This window comes from Neoarius graeffei, chromosome 13, assembly GCF_027579695.1.
Source record: "Neoarius graeffei isolate fNeoGra1 chromosome 13, fNeoGra1.pri, whole genome shotgun sequence".
Taxonomy (NCBI): domain Eukaryota; kingdom Metazoa; phylum Chordata; class Actinopteri; order Siluriformes; family Ariidae; genus Neoarius; species Neoarius graeffei.
In genome coordinates this window covers 51,183,010-51,205,594 of record NC_083581.1, presented here as the reverse complement: position 1 = coordinate 51,205,594, position 22,585 = coordinate 51,183,010, and the positions used below count along the sequence as shown (strand labels likewise).

Sequence of the window (22,585 nt, the reverse complement as noted above, 5' to 3'; positions counted from 1 at the left end):
GTCTCTTGCGAACAATAACTGTGATGCATCTTTGACTTTCTTGAAATATTATGAATCTCTGGAGTCCTTTGCCAAGTCAAGATCAGAGAAAAAGCTGAAATTTGAGGCTTTGACCCGTATATGTTAAAGCCGTCCGATTATACAGAGGATTTAACCTCATTACCAGTGATTGAATACCCTGATATTGTGAACCATCTTGTTCTACAAACCTTGTGGACAACCAACGCACAAATGAAGGCTTATAAGAGCCTAGATGCCTACAATTTCTTTGTGTCTGGCTGGGTTGGTAATCTTCTCACCAAACAATTAAAAGATGACAGGGTGCTTGTTCATGCTTGTGTAAACTATTCCCAACGATCTTCAGAAACACTGCTCAAAAGTTCAATTTAATCAGCAGAAAACATAGCTTTAATTAGCAATGAACTCTTACCAGATATAAAGTGGTCACCACACACAGGGGTGTAATTAACTTTTTCCTCAGTTAAGTTCTTATGATTATTACCTCGCCCACAATGGAGGAAGCAGGAAGAGGTATTGTAATCAGTGCGTTTTTTGTTTGTTTGTGTGTGTGTGTCTGTTAATAATCTAGCGTCTAGACGGTTGCACTGATTGACTTCAAATTTTCAAGGTAGGTGGGAAATGGTCCATAGATTACCTGATTGAATTTTGGGGGTAATCGGGTCAAGGTCACCAGAAAAGGTCAACCTTTCGGTCAAAATAACATTTTCCATTATAACTCAAAAACGGTTGCCAATAGACAATGCTTACTATAATGAGCATATAGGAACTCCTATATGGCTTTTCATTTGGCACCTTGAAAGGTCAAACTCAAGGTCACGGATTTTCAGCGGGCTATAACTTGAAAACGGTTGATAGTAGACAAATATTTACCATTATCAACTTATAGGAAGTGCCATATGGGGTTTCACTTGGCACCATGATCTTTGACCTTGAGTGACACTGAAAGGTCAAACTGAAGGTCATGGGTTTTCAAAGGGCTATAACTTTAAAATGGTTCATGATAGCCAGATGTTTACCATTATCAACATATAAGAAGTCCCATATGGGCTTTCAGTTGCTGCCATGACCTTTGACCTTGAATGACTTTGTAATGTCAAACTCAAGGTCATGGATCTTCACAGGACAGCTGATGATTGAGAAAAATTACCATTATCAACATATAGGTATAAAATAAGTGCTGCCGGGTGAGGTTTGTTTTGCCTGGCAACACTTGTTGTTTTTGATCCACAGTGCATGGCATTCTCTGGACAGTCCTTCATCTGTTTTGTCGCTATTTTTTATTATTTTGGGAATTCTGAAGAGCCATTTCTCTTTGTCACGAGTAGCATTATTACCGCAATTATATACCGCACACAAAGTAGGGATTGTCTTTTTTCAAAGGCAATGAAATCAAAAGAATATCATGAAGCATTGCAGCGGCTCACACGTGAAGTGCCACTATCTTGGTTGTTATCATCCAACATGGTGGACTTTCGGTTTGGAAAATAAGCATGACGTCACGTGCACACAAAGAATAAAGTTAACTTAGTTGACTATCTGTTCTTTGTCTGTTAGCATCCCCCAGCATTAGATATGTCGGTGTTAGTTTTGTTCTGGTTATGTTAGCTTAGCATACTGCTATTCTGAGTTGTGTGCACTTTGACTTGTAGCATGGTGAAAAAAATTCTAAGCATGCATGTTTATTTCAAGACAAGTACTGATCTGTCTCACAGCTAACAGGAAAACAATGACAGTCGAACAGCACAGTGAACATCCCTGCCAATGTTATTTATGAAAGATGGCGACATAGGTTGCAACCTTGTCTGTGTTGTCCCTGTCTCATTGAGAGCTGTATTTTTTCTGGATGATAAAAGTCATCTCATCTCAGTCCCGTCTCAGGCTCGCATGCAAGTATATAAATTCATCTCACGGCAAAATGTTTGGTCAATCTTTGTCAATCTCATGTAAAAAAAGCCTTAAAAGCTTGCAAACCTATCTCAGCTAGCTCTGAATAGATTGCACTGCCCAATGTATATTATGTGCAAAATGCAAACATGGTATTTCTGCAAAACTAATATGTTATTATTTTTGTTATGTTAGGGTTCATCTCTGATGTCACAATAAATAAAACTATACAGTCATATTTGTGTAAAGTCCTGTAATATTAGTCTACCTTTTCAGTCAACATGTTTCTCTGGTTTCTGCCCATATTATTGTTCAACTGGCTTCAGCTTGTAAACAAACAAACGTGCACAGCTGTCCATGAGGGGAGTGCAATACCCGACTTGTACTGTATTTATGTCAGTGGCGTAAAAGTGAATTATGGTCTGCAACAGTAGGGGGAGCACGAGAGCAAACATGACCAATTTTCGCATAACGAGCTTTAAAGGGAACTGAAGTCATTTTTAAACTTGCTTTGAGGGACTTTGCTGTGTGGTGCAACAGGAGCCATCTGCAGCTCAACACCTTGAAGACCAAGGAGCTGGTCATTGACTTTGGGAGGTCCAGACCAAGGTCACGACCAGTTCTGATCGAGGGAGTCGAGGTGGAGGCTGTGGATTCCTACAAGTACCTCGGGCTGTGGCTGGACAGCAAGCTGGACTGGACTTGCAACACCAAACACTTATACAGGAAGGGACAGAGCAGGCTATACTTCCTTAGGAGGCTGCGGTCCTTTAACATCTGCAGGAAACTCCTGTGGATGTTCTATCAGTCTGTGGTTGCCAGTGTCCTGTTTTACACCGTGGTGTACTGGGGGGGCAGCACATCCAAGAAGGACACATCCAGGCTGGACAAACTGATCAGGCGGGCCGGCTCTGTGGTTGGCATGAAGCTGGACTCTCTGGTGACGGTGGCAGAGAAGAGGACTATGGACAAACTATTGAACATCATGGACGATGCCAGTCACCCTCTGCACACCATCATCAGCAACCAGAGGAGCCTGTTCAGTGACAGAATGCTCCTTCCCAAGTGCAGGATGAACAGACTTAAAAACTCCTTTGTCCCTCATGCCATCAGACTGTACAACTCCTCTCTGGGGGGAGGAGGGGTAACAGGAGGACAGAGGACAGGAAGGAGCAGTAGCCTAGCCTAACAATAAGCAATACCGGACAATGTGCAATATAATGTGCAATATAAAGTGCAATATCTCTCCTGCTGCCGCCCCTCCCCCTTCCTCTCTTCCCCATATCTTATTCTTTTTATATTTGTATATGTAAATACTTAATTTATTTTAATTTATCTAGAAGTTTTCCTCTATTTCTTTTCTCTGTTTATCTGTAATGATGCTGCTGGAATCTTAATTTCCCTGAGGGAACCCTCCCAAAGGGATCAATAAAGTTTAATCTAATCTAATCTAATCTAATCTAATCTAATCTAATCTAATCTAATTAACGTATTATTCAATTACGTTTTCGGTTTTTGTAACCTTATATCGTGACTCGTATTGGCAACTAACTGCAATTAAATATTATACTTATCGGCCTATTCGGTTTTTAGCCATGTTGGATGTAGTTCGTTTGGTCCACGGCAGGCATTGCTTATCCGCGCGATCTTCACGAGACTTGTGCGAGACTTCGAAACGTGACGTGTCAGCCAGGTGTCAGTGCCGCCATTTTGAAAACTGTTTTCCAAACGAAATATTGCACAAAAACAAGTTTAAATGATGATTACTGCTTACTTTTTTCAAACTTTCCTGATTGTTATCAAAACAAACAAAACTTCCGGCTTGATTACATCAGCATTCGAAAGAGGGCACACGCGTCTTTTGACAACGTTGACAGATGCTGCCCTGTGTCCAAAATGGCTCCCTACTCACTTTATAGGGCACTATATAGTGGGGACACCATTTTGTAGTGCTGTCCAAAACCTTAGTGAGGATTATTTACACCCTACATAGTGCACTCAAAATATCCCACAATGCATCACAGAAGAGTAGTGTACAACTGATGTTCACTAACCAAAGCAATATATTCCATCATGCATTGCGGTCGCACTGAAAGAAATCAAATTAAAAGTCTCAAATTTGATTTAATAAAAGGCAGCGGCAAAGAAGAAAATATTGAGCCTTGATTTAAAAAGAAGTGAAGGATGCAGGTACTTTGTATTGATTAATGTGGGAAATGTGCTCAGTATAATATGGATTTATCACAAAAACACATGCATGTGTTTATTATTTTGAAAACCCACCAGCCGACTGATCTGGCATGTTTTAATTGTGCGACAGTAATGACGTAAATACCAGCGCGACGGACTAGTGTCTGGAAGCGTTTTTTCATTTTACCAATGAGCTCACTATATTGATTGATTGATTGATTGATTGATTGATTACTTTATTCTGAACAATAAAGAAGAAAGATATAAAAATAAAAATTTAAATTAAAAAAATACAATAATCAAAACATCATCATAAACAAACAGAATAGCATAGCCACAAGGCAATAACATAACAATGTTCAGAAAGGATTAGGAAGAAGTAATAACTTATCCAATCCTAACCCTCTATACCACCGCTAATCAAATGTCACTTTCCACCATAATAAACTATATATACAAAAGAAAACAAAAGCAATAAACAAAAAAGAAAACATACCAACATACCAAAACATACCGACATGGTATAATATCGACCAAATCAAATCATATATACAGATACTTATGTTATGCATATAGACACACATACAATACATATATACAGTACATACATATACACATACCTATAACTATACACTAAATACAAGGAGACCAGTCACAGACTTACTCTCAATTTCATCATCACCTATATAGTCTGCCTGTCCTCATTCTCATATATTTTTATTAACATGTTTTTATATAATTTTTTAAACAGTTTTATGTTGGTGCTATTTTTGAGTTCATTTTCCAGACCATTCCACAATTTCACCCCACAGACTGTTATGCACATACTTTTCATAGTTGTTCTAACATTTACTCTCTTAAAATTCATTTCCCCTCTCAGATTATACCCACCCTGCCTTTCCATAAACATATTTTGTACCTCACCCGGAAGAAGGTTATGTCTTGCTTTATACATAATTTGTGCAGTCTTGTGTTTAACCAGATCAGTGAATTTCAGAGTGTGTGCTTTTACGAATAATGCGTTTGTATGCTCAAGATATCCCGTATTATTGACAATTCTTATTGCTCTTTTTTGTAATGTGCATAACGGCTGCAGGTTAGATTTGTAGGTGTTACCCCATATCTCCACACAGTAGCTCAGATATGGAAGTATGAGTACATTATACAGTATATAGTCCTCTATATAGGGAATAGGGAGTAGTAAACAAGTGAGCGATTTTGGACACAGGGTGTGTCACTTTGATTTACACTGTATGTCTTACTTCTGTCCTATGATGTCTCGCACAGGTCTCAATGAATCTCGTTTACGGCCATTGCTTTGACATGCGGACTGATATATTACATAGCATATTTCAAACACTCATAACTTGCTATAGCAGTGACAAAATAGCTGTCAGAAATGTATTCCTATATTTAATAAAATGAGATAAATTTAATTTTGGTAATAAAAAAATTGCCTTCAGTTCTCCTTTAAACTCCTCCTCATTAAAGTGGGAAACAAACATTTAATTTTTCGTTGTAATAGAAGCCTAAGTACATTTTTTGGGGCAGTGAATAAATATTTATGTGAAACACACACGTTTGGTAAATGTTTCCATGAATTCTTCAGTCAAACGTATTTAAATTAAAGTACCATCATTCATCCTTACATAAAAGGGATTGATTTTTCAGAGAGAGGAATTTTTGGATTGGAGCGTGCACAAAAAAAAGTGCAGCATTATGGTTTTTTTTGGAAGATTTATGTAATACTTGGTAATACATTCTTTCATGTCTGTACAACATCCTAAGCAGTCAACAATTCTAGTTTGATATTTGTGCTGTATAATTGCATATTTGAAACATTACAATAATGGCATTTAGCAGACACTGTTATCCAGAGTGATATACAACATACCCAGAGTGGCTTGGGGAGTAGGTGACTTGCTCAAGAGCACCTCAGCTATTCCTGCAGGTTGAGGGACTCGAACTGGTGACCTTTTAGTCTCAAAGCTGCTTCGCTAACCATGAGGCCATGGCTTCCACCCAAAACATCTAATGGGATGGCATGGTGGTGCAGTGGTGAGCACTGTCACCTCACTGCAGGAAGGTTCTGGGTTCTAACCTGCTGGGGGCTTTCTGTGTGGAGTTTGCATGTTTCCCTGTGCCTGAGTGGGTTTTGTCCAACAACATGTGAATTAGGTCAACTGGCTGCTCTAAATTGCCCATAGGTGTGAATGTGAGCGTGAATGGCTATTCATCTCCGTGTTAGCCCTACGATAGATTTGGTGTACCCTGCCTCTTGGCTGAAGACAGCTGGGATTGTTTCTAGCTTCCCGTGCAACCCTCACTGGCATATAAAATGAATGAAAACTAAACATTTCATCTTAGATTCTGTGCACCATGCATCATTTGTTGTGACTGGTGAAAAGGTCGACCTCGTTGAAGAAGAGACCATTCTGATCATTCAGTGTCTGTACAAAGTGCTCTGCCCCTTCCTCCTCAGAATACTCAAGAATGAAGTAGAGGCTCAGCTGCCTGAGGAGGTTGAGTAAGTGAGCTTTCTTTAAACCCGTGGCCTTCAAACTTCCTGAGCACAAGATCAATTTGGAAATCAACATTTAAACCAAGATCTACCACACTAAATGTTGCCAAAAGAAACAAAAACACCCACCAAAAGCAATTACGCTTTACTTTACTAAAAGTAAAGCAGTTTATCTACCAGTACAGGATTCAAGAATCACAGTGACACGTTAATACAGTTGAAATATCAGTAGGAAATTAAACTCTTAATACCATCAATACATGTTAATGCAACATGCAGAGTTACACAGTTACAGCAGCACACTGTGAGTTGGTGTTTTTGTGCCTTCTTCTTTGCTTTTAAGTCCACAAATAATATGTCAGTGGTGACAGTCATCACTTCATTTCAAAGCTCACCCTCGGTTAAGGGGCTTCTTGTGCTTGGCCCAGAGATGGCTAACACTGAATGAAGCCTAGCAGCTTAATCTCTCTTGGTGGGTTTTGTGAAAAGTAATTGCTGGGCTTTTAAAACCAATCTTAACTCTTGAATTCTTTTCTCTTATTTCACACTTGGGTGGGAATAGATGCTTGAATTTTGGATGGTAACTGGCGTAATGGCACTCCTAATTACCTCTTTTCAACAACAATAAAGCCTGGTGACATATCAAGCAGACAGTCTTTTTCTTTCCTCAGTGTAAAAGCAAATTAATTTTCCCATTCAGCATGGAAATGATATATTTTTAGCCATGGTTTCCTGAACAGAGTTTGCTTATTTAGGAGTGCACATATAAAGTTAATGTTAGCTGCCTACATAGCTTCACAGCAGGTTGCAGTGACGTAGCTGGAAACAGTTATCTGCAAAAGTACCCTCATTTCACAACTGTAATTTCATGGGTTTTACGTGATGTCACATCTGCCTCATTAGTTATTCAAAACTTTAGCTAGTGATCTACCAAAGCTCAGCTGACAAAGCGTTTGTATGAAGGTGCATTGCTCGCATGAAAAATGCCTTCCGCTTGCGTTGTTTTAGGTTGTTCGAATTGATCAAACCATGTAACTGATAAAAGTTTCTTCAGGGTTCCCCGTGAACTAATAAGAAAGGGTGAATGAACACAGGATTTCACAAAAAGACATGGAGAAAAGGTGGCCTTTGAACATCTCGCTGAAATCGAAGGGAGCGGAGTTGAAGCATGCTCGAGTTTGCAGTGATCACTTCATGAAAGGTTTGTATATCCCTCTCAGCTGTGTCCTTAGTGTTTTCCAAGTACTTTTCTTGCTTTCTGGACACCACCTGGAAAAAGGAAGCAAGGATGCCCGAAAAACACATGGAGGCGTACCATCATGCACGAACTGAAGGAGATGGGGCTCTCATGGGGTGAGGCACAACATGCTGGAAACGACAGGAACAAATGGAGATGCCTTGTTGATGCCTTATGTTCCACCCGTGACGAAGAGGACTAAGTAAGTAAGTTTCTTGCTTTGTGTCATAATTTTATGGTACTTTTTTAGTCATGAAGCATTAAATAAAATAATACAAAGGCAAAAAATAAGGCAAAAATAATACAGGATTCATTCGGCAGTGACTTAATACCGAGGTCCCCAGCTGTTTCTTTGTTTACTCCTCACAAAGTCCATATGCATGAAGGTTGCGACAAAATTCTTATTCAGCCATACAGTTACAGTGCGCCGTGATCACTTCTCCATCTTGTTTAACTAAGATCCAGGTCTTTAAAGGGGTTTCTGATGATCTTTGTGAATGATTTGCCTGAGAGATAAGAGCCAACACAAGTGAGAATCAAGCCAACTGTTGTTTATTTACACTTAAACTTGCAGCGCTTCGTTGTAAAGACGTGAATGAAAAGCTTAAAAAAAAATTACCTAAACAGGCAAAAATAATACAGGATTCATTCGGCAGTGACTTAATACCGAGGTCCTTTACCCAGCCACATACAAAAAAGTTGTAAGCCTCCATACTCTTCCACACTTTCATCTGTTTTGCGGTGTAGAAGGATGTCTGCAACACCAGGTAGTTCGAGATGTCACGGAACCCGACTGAAGGGTCGTTTTCGAGATCATATGACAAATCCTTCTTTCCCAGACTGTAGGGGTCGATTCCACTGCACATAGCAATCTTCTGAATATATCTAAAGCGAGCAGTGGCTTCTAGATTACAAGCATACTCTGATAAGTTATCGCTAGTTGTTTGCACTACGGCAGCCATTTTGGTTTGCTAGACCACCAGCTGTTTTACCGGAAGCGAAATAGCTAAGAAAAGTCATGTGACTGAAACCCAAGAGTAGAGTTAATGTTAGCTGCATGCATAGCTTCACAGCAGGTTGAGGTGATGTAGCCGGAAACAGTTATCTGCAAAAGTAACCTCATTTCACAACTGTAATTGGCCAGAAGATGTGTTTCTTGGGCTACTCCCTGCCAGTAGAGTTGTACATCACCAATTACATTTGTATTATATTTAATATCAAGCCAACCAGCAAATATTTTACCACTGCACTTTTTTTAATTTTAAAATGTGTTGCAGTCATTGACAGTAAATGGATGGTTGCAATCTACTAAAAATTGCCTCAACGGTCAACCATAGATCACGATCGACAGGTTGAAGACCACTGATCTGAACTGATCCTGTGTTCTTTCCTCAACACAGTGTTAAATTATAATTCTGGTCCATGGTATTTGCAAACACATTACATCAGCATTAGATAAAGATTAAGCTGAAAAAAAATCCCACACTGGAATATTCCTTGAAGGAAAAATAGGAATAGGAGTAAAGGTGGTAAAGCTCCTGTTAAAGTATGAAGGGAATTGGCTTACTTGATGGAGAAGGACACCAGTCTATCTGCGGCCTGTGTGCAGCCTCGTGGCACTTTAAGCAGCTCTGCTAAATTGTACAAGAAAAGAACAGCAATGAGACTGAATTAACACAACACGCATGCATAGTACAACCATACAATAATGTTGCTTATTGATCCCTAAACAACAACAATGGAGACATTACTTTTGGTATAACTGACATGCAAGTGTGTAAACATACACAACTGCATCTAATCTCTTCGTATGAATGTCAGCAGAGTTGCTGATGTAAAGCTCTGCACATACATTAGGAATGCAACATACATCACTGAGTGACCTTCATCCAGAGCACCAATCAAACCTCACCAACATAAAATGAATGTGTGTGTGATCTTCTCTGTCTCTCATTCATTTTCCTGCAAATTTACTCAAGTATCTTTCCACACAGAATAGATCAGAGACGACTCATCAAAGAGCTTCCTATAAGGATAAATCACATAGGGCAGGCTGAGAAAAGGCCCTGCATGCAGACACAAGTAACACGCATTTTTCTCAAACTCTCTGATGGCAGACAGAACGGGGACCGAGCGAGCGTCTCCTCTCTGTATCTGAAGTAGGTCTTAGTTAAATATGCATGAAGAAGGTGACAAGGTCCACTTACTTCAATCTGATTCACAGAGTATCTTTCCCTCAGCAAGGTGACATAAAGTTCCGCACATATAATTAATGAACTCAATGAATATGTATTGCAGAGCTCTGCTGGGCAGGTGAAGGGTATTTCACTATAGATAACACACATTTCCAATTTTCTGAGCACTGGATAAAGTGTGGATTAAAGCACTCACACATGGTACTTAAACATACCCACAGTGCTGGAGTGAGTATAAGTGAGGGAGGGTGTTTTTTTGTTTTTTGTGTGTCCTGTAGCACATCTGTTCACCTTCATCCTGTAAAGTCCTTGAAAATGGCAGTCACATTTTATGTCAAGTGTCTTGTTAAAAGAGCTTACAATTAAGTGGAAATACAGCATGTGATAAAAAAAGGGGTTTCGAGGGTATAATGTTTATGAGTGAGAATTGCAGCACTTGCATCTGCACACCCATAGACCACCATCACAAAACCACAAACCACTATCAATTACACAGAAACACATACACACGCACACTGACACTCCCCCTCTACACACTCATTTACAGCACTTATACACTGAAAAATACACTGGTTGCCAGCGTTTGTTTGCAGTAATGTACTGTTTTGTTTTGTTTTTAACAGAATGCAAAACTATTTTTACATGACTACATATTGGTAACAGTATTACTAGAAGTAGTTATATAAGAATCACAGCCATAATTTCAGATTTATACTGTTGTTTTAAAGGTGACATATTATACCCCTTTACTACAAGTTTACACAGTTCCCTGAGGTCTTAATGAAATGTCTGTGACATGTTTTGGTTAAAATACCACAAGGATAAAGCACCACAGCTCCCTTCTCACCCTGTCTAAACAGCCCTGTTCAAAACGGCCCATTTGAGTGCCTGTTGCTTTAAATGATAATGAGCCACTGATCACCCCTGGACAATCAGGTAGCACTTTCCTCATGAATATTCATTTGCAAAGGCAGTTCTCAAGCCATGAGTGGAGATACTTAAATGAGGGGGCAGCATAATTTGCAATGAGTTCCCCTTGTGACATAGAAAGAGGAGCCAAATCTGAATCTTGTTGAAGCATATTTTCTGAAAGAGGCAGCCCATAAGAAACTGACTGCGTTGTCTTATTTCAGAGTTTTTGTATTGGTAGGCACTCCAGATACCCAAATGTATGTGCACAAACATTGAAAAGGTGGAGTTTATTAACCCTTTCACCAATGCAGACCACTATTCTGGTCTCATTATATTAGGGAAACCCCCTCTGCAAAAAGTTACGCAGTGGTGAAAGGGTTAACTACTTGCTTGCTAATTCTCATTGTCAGCTGTCCATTGCTAGTGATGATGACTGCTTCGTTAGGGTGCACAGAAACAGAGATGGGCCGCAAGGCCCACACCAGAGCTCCTCTCCTAATGAAGTGCTTTGCACAGTAAGGTAAGACAAACGATGCCATGCTCCCATCGTGTTGTCTCTCTGGACCTCCAGACCTGATGCCAAGTGGTACACAAAAGTGCCACAGACCTGACAGGTATGGAAGTTGCCCCACGGTGACAACTGACTTGCCAGGTGATGCCATTCGTTGGCCATTTGAGTGGCTCTTCCACACGCCATCAGGTGGTGTACCATTGACCCTGTTGGGTTCATCTGCCACACTGCACCGAAAAGCGCCCTGCTGCCAGCGCCTTATTGGTGATATACTATTTAACCCATAGCTGGAATCCAAGCAGGTGCTACCACTTCGGGTCAGAACGGACCTGGGAGCAATGGTGATTAAGGGGTAACTCCACTTTCCCCAATACTCAAGTCCCTGGACCTGAGACTCACCACCGGTTGCAGTTTAAAGTCATACCCAGGACTAGGGCTGAACGATTTTAAGAAAAAATTGAATTGCGATTTTTCTGGCAGATATTGCGATTTCGATTTCAACCACGATTTTTTTTCTTTAAATTAAGTTTCAATGCAAATTAATTAATACAATGAATTCCATAAAGCTAATGCAAGAATGAAAACTGAGGTCAACAGATTTCAAATGTAGGCCTGTTTATTAACATTGAGTGCCTGAGGAACAAGTTATAATAACTTAAAATAATAAAAAGAGCCATCTTTCTTAAGTAAACTTTTGCTTCTTTTACTTTTCCCATCTACAACATATCAGACATAAAAAAAAGGTTGATCAATGGATCAGCAGCATCAAAATATTGCACTTTTGTAAAAGAATGTACATAAGCATTATAAATAACTAGAGCCAACAATTCCACTGTGGGATATAAGAGTGATGCAGTGGCTGTAGCAGTCGCTATTGCAGGGCCTCTCCCTCCTGTGTGTGTGAGAGAGAGCGAGCAGCCCCTCCCCCACCCGCGTGCTCAGACACAGACAGAGAAAGCGCAGTTTCTCCTCACAGTGCTCCCTCCAAACAACGGGGATTTACACGAAAACGGAAGGAGATATTCACAAAATTCTTTCACACAGAGTGCCACAAGGCTTTCCTGAACGTAATTTTTTTGTCTGTAGTGTAAAAAATGAGGACAATTTATTGACGAAACAAAACATGGGTCAGTTTAGGAGCACTGAGAAAAACCGCGGCTTTGACAATCCCAAAATCGTGTTGTCTGAGATCGCGATTTTCGGTCGAAAACGATAGATCATTCAGCCCTACCCAGGACTAAACCCTAAAGGATTTTTTTTCTCATTTTGTCTCTCATAGTTGAGGAAAAGCTATGATGAAAATTACAGGCCTCTCTCATCTTTTTAAGTGGGAGAACTTGCACAATTGGTGACTGACTAAATATTTTTTGCCCCACTGTATGAACAGGTGAATGTGCATTCTCTTGCACGAAATTAGTACAAAAATTAATGTAGATATAAACATCTTATGCCAAATTATTATGGCATGTTACAAAAAATAAGGAAAAAATGTGAGTCCTCGTCTCCGATTTATGAGTCCGAATGCAGTTAATGCACCAGTCTGAGTCATCAGTGCTCAAGTCCAAGTCAAGTCACGAGTCCTTAAAATTAGGGCACGAGTCGGACTCGAGTACTACAAGCCTGCCTGCTGGCTTGAACATAGTATATTATTACTGCACAAAACAACATTGATTATTTATGATCAAAATTTTATTATTTTGAACAATTTAGCACTGAAATGGTCAGTGAAAAAGACTTATCACAGTGATGTTCCTACACAGAGCACAAGACTCTTATAGCGTTCATCACTCACTGCACAGATCTCTCTATTCACTTATAGGGAATATGTGTAACAGATACAATAGCTTTTAATCACTGCTCGGGGATCTGCTCATTTTACCCCTTACTGTAATCTTACCCACTGCAGGAGAAAACAAAACCTGATGTGGCATTGCTTCAGCATTACCTGAGAACAGCATGTATTACACTGAGCAACAGTAATTACCTGCTCAGAAACCTGAATCAAAAGCAAAAACAATGACCACAGGCAGAGTCTGGACACGCAGCTATAGTATCAATGCATCCCTCCCATCCACACCTCTCATTTCCTGCTCTTCTAACACACTCACTGTGTCGCATTTCCTGCACCACTCTCTGACCGATGACATGTATAATGTAGTAGGTAAGAGCACCACAGCCCAGACAACAAGAACAAATACAACGCGTTGGATGTTTTAATCGTCTTTACTAACTACAGTAGTTTATGCATGCTGCATATTGATTGATTAAGGAATACATTCTTTCACTTAATAAAAAAGCATATTGAACATTGTCTTTTTTTCTCAGATGTCTGACTTTACTGAAAGTTTTGATAAGTCTTTAGTTGAAGGATATATATACTTTGGGATGTCATACCACATTTATAAGCATTGTATAGTTCTTTTTCAAAGCAATGCAGGATGATTTATAAAAGGCTTACGTCAGAGTTTGTGAGGTGACCAGGCTGATGTAGTATGTGATTTTCTCTGTACATGAAAAAGAGCGGAACCCCAAATGATCATAATATCTAGATGTTTGCTAGATGATTGTAAATTAATAAAATTATTCATGTCAACCTTCTATGAAATATCCCTTCTATTCTTTTAGATGACAGTGTTATACATGCCAAATTCATTATCATTTTAATTTGAGGATGTGATACACATACATTCTGCTGTAAATTCATCAAATTAGGGGCTGCAACCCCATATGCATACAGAAGTGGGCAGTAGCACTTTCCTCAGAGTGTGTTATGCCGGCCCTGACATTGCATGAGCAGCAGTTTGAAAAGATGTGGTCACGTGCCATGAAGGTAGCAAGTGATAACCTTTGCCCTCCCTGTTGGTAGCTGTCGTGTGATAGAGGAGAGCTATCTGGGGTAGAAATTGGCAAATTGGAAAAAATAATTGACTGGAACAAACCACATTTAACAATTCATTATGTTACATGGCATTTAGCAGACACTCTTATCCAAAGCGATGTGCAGCAAGTGCAAAAGTCAGGTACAAGAAGTGCTGAACTTCGAGACAAGAAAGTTCTAGTGCCAACTGAACAAGTGGCAGAATAATATTTAGTGTAATATTCTGTTGAAGTAACAACAATCCGCAAAGAGCCAAGGAAAACAAGCCAACCATACAAATGAGCTGACAAAGAAGAAACCTTTATTCGTCACATGCACACTTCAAGCACAGTGAAATTCATCCTCTGCATTTAACCCATCTGAAGCAGTGAACACACGCACACACTCAGAGCAGTGGGCAGCCACACCAGAGCGCCTGGGGAGCAGTCAGGGGTCAGGTACCTTGCTCAAGGGCACCTCAGCCCAAGGCCACCCCATGTCAACCTAACTGCATGTCTTTGGATTGTGGGGGAAACCGGAGCACCCGGAGGAAACCCATGCAGACACGGGGAGAACATGCAAACTACACACAGAAAGGCCCTCGCTGGCCACTGGGTTCGAACCCGGAACCTTCTTGCTGTGAGGCAACTGTGCTAACCACTACACCACCGTGCCGCCAAATAGCAAAAAGTAAAACTCCAACAGCTCACCCCAGTTTACACAGTACACAGACTGAGTTGGTCTAGACCAATACGCAGTTACACAGTGGGCAGGGAAGCAGGGGAGAGGTGCAGCCTGAAGGTGAATCTTCAGTCTGTGCTTGAAGGTGGTCAGGGAGTCGGCAGCTCTGACCTCAATGGGAAGGTCATTCTACCAATGGGGAGCCAGGACAGACAGTAGTCTTGAGTGGGCTAGGCAGGAGTGGAGAGGAGGAGGGGCCAGGCAACCAGTAGTAGCGGGGCATAGGGATCTGGCTGGCGTATAGGGGTGGATCAGACTCTGGAGTTATGCAGGCCTTAGCCCCTTGACAGCTTGGTAAGCTAGCACCAATGTCTTAAATTTGATACGAGCTGTGATAGGTAGCCAGTGCAGGTCGGTAAGCAGAGGGGTAACATGGGAAGAATGAGGGAGGTTGTCGACCAGGCAAGCTGCAGGGGTCTGATGCAGGGGTCTGAATTCAGACCATATTTACTATTTTAGTTCTTCATAACTACCCTGACAAGCTGTACAAGCCTTGACAGCATTGAATGACTCTGACTGCAGTGGTCAGCCATGTCGCCTCGCAGCAAGAAGGTTCTGGATTTGAACCTTGTGGCTGACTGGGACCTCGCTGTGCTGCGTTTGCATGTTCTCCCCGTGCCTGCAAAGGTTTCCTCCAGGTGCTCTGGTTTCCCCCACAGTCCAAAGACATGCAGATTAGGTCAACTGGCTACTCTAAATTACCCACTGGTGTTAATGTGAGTGTGAATGGTTGTTTGTCTCTATGTGTCAGCCCTGTAATAGATTGGTGACCTATCCAGGGTATTGACCCATCCCACGTGACGTTACGACAAATGCGGCTGCCATTTTGGACATGAACTACCAGTAGTCTACCACAGCCAACAATGAGGAACGACGGCGAAGCATCGAAAGGAATATAGCCATCAAAGAAAGTTTTTACTTTCCGCAAGACTTCCATCATGCCATTATATTGTTGTGCACCTGGATGTAGTAACCATCAACACACAAGGCAAGATTTATCATTTTATCGGATCCCGACAGATGCTGACCGACGGAGAAGATGGATAGTGACCATTAACAGGAAAGATTGGCAGCCCTCGGCATACCAACGCTTGTGTAGTGACCACTTTGTTGGAGGTAAGATGAATAAAATTAGCCAGAAAAGATTTACATTGCTGTTAACATTTTGTGGCGGCGAGTGTGTAACCAAATAGGTTAAAATAACCCATTGTAACCTCTTTGTTCTTCTGTAGTAGCTATTAGCTAACGACATTAGCTAACATTGTGTTCCTTTGCTGTTGGTAGACTGTAGGACAGATCAGAGGTAATGTCCTACAAATAAGTGTTCAAAACAAGAGGAACATGTATTTGTCTCTTAAATCCAGGCCGTTCCCTGTAATCTGTAACAACGGTTGGAGAAAGTAATGGCAAATAGTGAGTGCACAAACCATAGAAGGTAAACTGTACACAGCGCCAGGGCAGTGTGATGGTATGTCTACTTTTAGATTGTGTTAGCTTATCAATGAACACACTCGTCACTTGACGAGTTTCACATCTTTACGACGGATACTTAAATATGTGTTAGGTATTATTGTTGCAGTCTAAGCAGTCATTGTAGCAGCTAGATGAGCGAGAACCGAAAGGGTCTGTGCCATAAACCGTTATTTCTGTACGGCGTTGCTAATGTGTTGTTACTGTTGTTATTGCAGGCAAGAAAAGCAACAACCCCTTATCTCCGGACTACGTGCCCAGTGTGTTCAAGTATCTGACGTCTCCACAAAAACGACAGGCAGAAACCAGCCTTGAGAAGTTTCACCAACGTCAGGATCTTAAGAGTCCACTTCATGTCCAAAATGGCGGTCGCGTTTACGAAGGTCACGTGAGTGGGAAGGGTCTATACCCTGCCTCACTCCCGAAGTCAGTTGGAATTGGCTCCAGCTTCCCTGGTGGATAAGGAGTATGAAAATGGATGGATAGATGGATGGATTTACAATTATGATTGATTATTATGGATTTACGTGCACTGAAAGTGATGGTTCCTTTTGCAAGCTGCTATCTGTATGAAGCTGGATTCAGCACTATTGCCTGCTTTAAGTAAAGAATGATGCACAGTGGGTTCTTACACTACAAGCAGAATAACATGCTTCAGGCAGTTTATTGCAAAATGCTCTACTTCCGGATGGTAACAATAACTCCACTTCACTTTAGGCCATATCATACCACCTTGATGTGGATTATTTTCCTACAACACACCCCTTTGTGTTTTATTCCTTACATATCATTCAAAGCTGAAAGTGACAGCACAAATAAGAACACACGCTTTCAAACACACCCCCTGTCTCTTTGAAATGGTGTGCCAGGAAATGTAAGCTTACCCTTTCCACTACACTGGTATGCCAGTGCAAGGAATTTTCCCTTTGGTTTTTAGTCACATATAGTACCAGTCAAAATTTTGGACACACCTTTTAATTCAGTGAGTTTTCTTTATTTTTATTAATTAAGACACGTTATGTCTTAAAGTGGCGGCACGGTGGTGTAGTGGTTAGCGCTGTCGCCTCACAGCAAGAAGGTCCTGGGTTCGAGCCCCGGGGACGGCGAGGGCCTTTCTGTGTGGAGTTTGCATGTTCTCCCCGTGTCCGCGTGGGTTTCCTCCGGGTGCTCCGGTTTCCCCCACAGTCCAAAGACATGCAGGTTAGGTTAACTGGTGACTCTAAATTGACCGTAGGTGTGAATGTGAGTGTGAATGGTTGTCTGTGTCTATGTGTCAGCCCTGTGATGACCTGGCGACTTGTCCAGGGTGTACCCCGCCTTTCGCCCGTAGTCAGCTGGGATAGGCTCCAGCTTGCCTGTGACCCTGTAGAACAGGATAAAGCGGCTAGAGATAATGAGATGAGATGAGATGTCTTAAAGTAATGATGGATGTTGTTTCTCTTTACTTAGTTGGGCGGTTCTTGACATAATATGGATTATGACAATCGTGGAATAGGGCTATTTACTGTATTTTTATTATTTACCATTTACCGTTTGATCTCAAACACATTAAGAAGGCAAGAAATTGCACTAATTAACTTTTGATGAAGCACGCCTGTTAATTGAAAAGCATTCCAGGTGACTACCTCATGAAACTGGTTAAGATAATGCCAAAAGTGTGCAAAGTGTCATCAAGGTAAACGCTGGCTATTTTGAAGAATCTAAAATGTGATCCTCCTTTACAAAACCAGTCAGAAGTCACAAACCACAATTTTAAGATAAATGGGGAAATACATTGTGTGGGCTAAAATAGTCAAATTTTAGATCTTTGCATAATATTAGAGTATAATGTCTATATTTCATGTTTTGAAAGATCTTTGCAGAAATTCATACTGTATGACCATTAAAACATGCTTTTATCGAGATGAGGTATTCAAATCCTGTTAGAAAGGAGCAGTGCAGCCAATCAGAAGCCTTCTTATAGATCATGCATAGCATAGTTCCTGTATGAACCATGGCTGTAGAAATCACAAAACTCTTAAACTTAATTTGCAATGATGATTAAAATTTCAGCAATTTAGTTGAGAACTTCTTTACACAACCCTGGGTAGAGGATATTATAACTGATATCCATACAAACAAAAATCAATTCAAGGATGACTTTGGCTCAAAAAAAGACAGACTTTGAGTTTGTCATGGAAAATGCTGCCTGGTAAGCCCCTGGTGGCAGTGATGTCGACCAAGTAATCGTGATTCACATATTTATGTCTTGTGGGCAGTTACTATGATCTTTCTGCAGTGTGTTGTGGAAGTTGTCATTGTGAGGAGCATCATAAACACAATGGGAACCACCATAAATTTCACCAGTATGAGTATACATTTCCAAGTCTTACAGAAGCTTAACATTACATCATTATGTTTATACGTACTGTGTGGACAATGCATAGCACTGAAGGCACATAAAAAGTAAGCAACAATAAACTAAAGCTAAAACTTTCAGTCAGATTCAATTCCAAGATTTTGACAAAGAACTGACATGTAATTAATGTGTAAGGACACAGATAGGTCTTTCTTTTTCATGCCCTTTTATTTTTAAATTGATAAGCATAGGTTGTCATGCTAAATGCCTACAGTGACTACACATGACAGACTAGATTAAATTTAATGAGATAGGCCTAATATCTTTTGTTGTATTGTTTTCCTACAGCTCAGTGAACGCCTCTTTTTTCCAGCTGCACATGCCAGATCAGGCCTGATTGAACGCCATGCTGTCACCTTTTTGTGCCCAAAGAAATTATCCAAGTGGTCATCCAGTAACACTTCCCTCACCTGTATTTCCACTAGCTAGGTACAAACACATCCGAGCCTTTGTTCCTGAGCCCTACAAGGACATAATGTGCCGTAAACTAGATGTGCTGCCTCCAGATGGGTCAGAGGATGTAGCAATACTGTTGCAGGTAGATAAAGGACAAGGACAGAGTCAAGGTAATGGATGTGGGCAAGGATGTGTGTGTGACTGCAGAAGCAAGCATTGTTATGGGTATGGCTATGGCTATGGCAGAAGGATTGAAGCGGGGGGGGGGGGGGTCTTTTGTTGTTACACATAAACTACAGACATTTTCTAGGAACTTTAGTATTTTGGACCTTTTGAACTGTAGACTGGAGATGGGAGGAGATACATGGAGGATATAAGGGGGAAAATCCTAATTTTTTTTTAAATTACATATTGTAAGTATGTTAATAACATATTCTTAAAAAGGTACAGTGAAAAAATTTGGTGTGTACATGTGTGAAGCCGGGCAGCACGGTGGTGTAGTGGTTAGCGCTGTCGCCTCACAGCAAGAAGGTCCGGGTTCGAGCCCCGTGGCCGGCGAGGGCCTTTCTGTGTGGAGTTTGCATGTTCTCCCCGTGTCCGCGTGGGTTTCCTCCGGGTGCTCCGGTTTCCCCCACAGTCCAAAGACATGCAGGTTAGGTTAACTGGCGACTCTAAATTGACCGTAGGTGTGAATGGTTGTCTGTGTCTATGTGTCAGCCCTGTGATGACCTGGCGACTTGTCCAGGGTGTACCCTGCCTTTCGCCCGTAGTCAGCTGGGATAGGCTCCAGCTTGCCTGCGACCCTGTAGAAGGATAAAGCGGCTAGAGATGATAAGATGAAATGAGATGTGTGAAGCCATAATAAATATGTTCCCCAAATTTCATTTTAATATCTTTTTTTGAAATATTTGTTGCTAACAAGTTTATGTATTAAACTTTACAAGCAGATTTCTCCATTCCTGACTTTTTGTGAAAAGTAAAATCTGATTACTTCAAATGCTCATACCTCAGGGGTATATTGGTTTATTGTTTATAATTTCTTGATTTAGGCATCACTGGGAAGCCTTTCTTGAAAAAAAAAAAACAATAACTCAATTTTGAAAATTTGACTCATGTGACTGGTTCTGTGATGGAGGGTCACAAATATGAAACATTTTGTTTTTAAACACTTTGCTTACCACATAATTCCCTATATGTTCCATATGTTATTCCATGGTTTTGATGTCTTCACTATTGTTCTATAATATAGAAAACAGTCAAAATACAGAAAAACTATGAATGAGTAGGTGTGTCCAAACTTTTGACTGGTACTACATTTTACACATACATATTGTATGTTAGTGACATATGATAAAATGTTCAAAAGATACAATTGTCCTAAGTGTAAATATTTAATAAAAAAATTAGGGTGCATTTATGGTAATCGTGCGTAGCATTTGGCAGCAATATGAAAATAGTAAAAGATTCTGGACTTCAATAAATATAATTTGGTTGATCTACAGATCACTTTGTGCTTCGGTTCTGTTTTCCTATAACCACATCGAAATATATATTTTGAACTAATTAACCAGGGAATCTGATCAAAATTAGTCTGTCTAGTCTAATTAGTATCCCTAGTGGCATTGAATTAACTGCTACTCTGCTCACTTTAATGCGCAACGAATTCCACAACCAATTAACTAAACTTTGCCAAAATACATTTTTATAATTGATATGAAGAAACTAAAAAGAGGCACATGTTAATCACCTCTGACTTCTGTGAATGCTTTGCATTTTGATTTCAATGGCTCATGAAAAATTATATTCAGGAACATTACTACATATTCAGGAACATTACTACATATTTCAATGCAATTAGCATCACTGCGGCTTGTTGTTGACCTCATTCTTCTTTGTAGAGTCCTGAAATACTTATCATCTTGTAGCTCAGGGCATATATTCAGTTTAGTAACCAAGAGAAGCTTCTTTTTTCTCGGTGGCGTGAAAACTGTCTGAATCAGGCTTATTAAACCTGCAGAATAGAAATACCCGTTTAAATCCAGGACAGCAACAACGACTGGGGAAAGCTGTGCAGGGATGAAATGTTTATTACAAATTCAAGTGTGCACCATTCAACGTAAGCTGCAATGCACCATCTATACTGTATATCAGTGAGTACAACAGTATCTGAACACTGTCAGTAAAGAAAGTGAGTGGATAATACAGCGAACCTGAGATCTCTCTGTGGATTTGAAGTTGCTATGTAATACTACTTGGGAGATTTTGCTCTTGAGGATTTCTAGTGATTTCCCCTTGTTCACAGAAGTTAGCCCATAGCTAGAAACCTTCCTGGTCCACTAATGATGTCTCCAGTGTCTATCCAGGACTTTTATCTGTTGTGCTACCAGAAAGAGCACCTTCACTCCAGCCTCCTGTTCCTAACCCTGTTCCTTTAAAAAAAAAAAAAAAAAATCCTCCTGCACCAAAGACAGGTCCCACAACAACAAGGAACTCACACAAACAAGCCTAGCACTCCAGAGGAACATCGCTCATGAGAACAAGATTATTACAGCTTTTCCGTGTGCATGTTTCTTACACCAAAGACACCATTATTTGATGTCTTATCATAACTATAATCTACAGTAGTTACTCTAGATTAATGTTGTTTCCATCTCAAAATTATGCAAAGCAGTTTTTAATGCACATTACCCCATGTTTGTATAAAGCAGAATTGAGGAATTAGCTGAAATGCCTAACTAATACATGTTTGTTTATTTGAAGCAATGTGCCAGCTTCAAGGCAAAAGTAAGAATGTGAATCAAACCGAAACTCATTAGACTACAGATTAGTGCGTGCATTGCATTTGTTTGTGTGTGGGGGGAGGAGAGAGAGAGAGAGAGAGAGAGAGAGAGAGAGAGAGAGGTGTTTATTTATTTTCACAGACCATAAGCAGGGATGTCAGAGGATCTGCCCAGAATGTCATTTAAAAAGCATTTCTCTTTTTTATTACACACACACACACACACACACACACACACACACACACACACACACACACACACACACACACTCTCTCTCCACACCGGTTGTGCACACTCAATATAATGAAATGTCAAGTTAAATTCTGTATTAAATGAACTTAAAAATGAATAAGTAAATAGAGAGCAAACATTAGGGATGCTGACAAAAAAATTAACGATATTCCCCCAGTCTTTTCTTCTGTCCTCTTTTTTTTTTTTTTTTTTGTTAGATGTGATTGGTGTGTGAATGACA

The 22,585-nt window shown here is 40.4% G+C and overlaps 1 protein-coding gene across 7 annotated transcripts in view; it reads right to left on the bottom strand.

Moving 5' to 3' along the window:
• sulf2b (sulfatase 2b) overlaps positions 1-22,585 on the bottom strand; it is a 292,990-nt gene that overhangs the window by 214,406 nt on the left and 55,999 nt on the right. For 4 of the 7 annotated variants that reach the window (XM_060937992.1, XM_060937993.1, XM_060937994.1 and 1 more), the window contains one exon: positions 9,421-9,487. The exons of 1 other annotated variant lie outside the window; for it this stretch is intronic. The gene's annotated coding sequence lies outside the window, so the exon portion shown is untranslated. The remainder of the gene's footprint in view (positions 1-9,420; positions 9,488-22,585) is intronic. 2 more of the 7 variants (XM_060937995.1, XM_060937996.1) reach the window with 1 other exon arrangement.